This window comes from Pavona decussata, unplaced genomic scaffold (assembly GCF_977016875.1).
Source record: "Pavona decussata unplaced genomic scaffold, jaPavDecu1.1 SCAFFOLD_219, whole genome shotgun sequence".
NCBI classification, from domain to species: domain Eukaryota; kingdom Metazoa; phylum Cnidaria; class Anthozoa; order Scleractinia; family Agariciidae; genus Pavona; species Pavona decussata.
In genome coordinates, this window is record NW_028145624.1 from 544,647 (window position 1) to 545,000 (window position 354).

At 38.1% G+C, this 354-nt stretch overlaps 1 protein-coding gene across 1 annotated transcript in view; it reads right to left on the reverse strand.

Annotated features, from left to right (window-relative positions):
• Positions 1 to 224: 224 nt before the first annotated feature.
• The window catches only part of LOC146459376 (uncharacterized), a 3,858-nt gene continuing 3,728 nt past the window's right edge, over positions 225 to 354 (reverse strand). Inside the window, exon 2 of the mRNA XM_085089560.1 lies at positions 225 to 354. This exon is cut by the window's right edge and continues 1,150 nt beyond it. The gene's annotated coding sequence lies outside the window, so the exon portion shown is untranslated.

Genomic DNA, 354 nt, shown 5'->3' on the forward strand with positions numbered 1-354 from the left:
ATGTATGGAAAGTTCAAAACACGACTGGACACTTTCTGGCACAGCTACATCCCTCCAGTGTGTTTCTTGAAATCCTTTTCCTAGTGCCAAAAGTTGTGTCCAATTTATGAATTTTTCAGAAGCGACGTTTTATGAAAATTATTGGACATCGGATTTCCATACAAACACTGTTATTTCAAGCCTGTTTGCCTACTCGTCAAAGTGGCGTCGAAAACCGTGATAAGGCCTATGAGAACGAAAACTCATATTGTGCTTGCTTAGAGTAAATAAAAAGGATCTTCGTAAAAAGTTGAAGCAATCGACCTAGAGCAAATTATCTATGGTTTTCAATGACTATAGTCCACTGACCAAGTT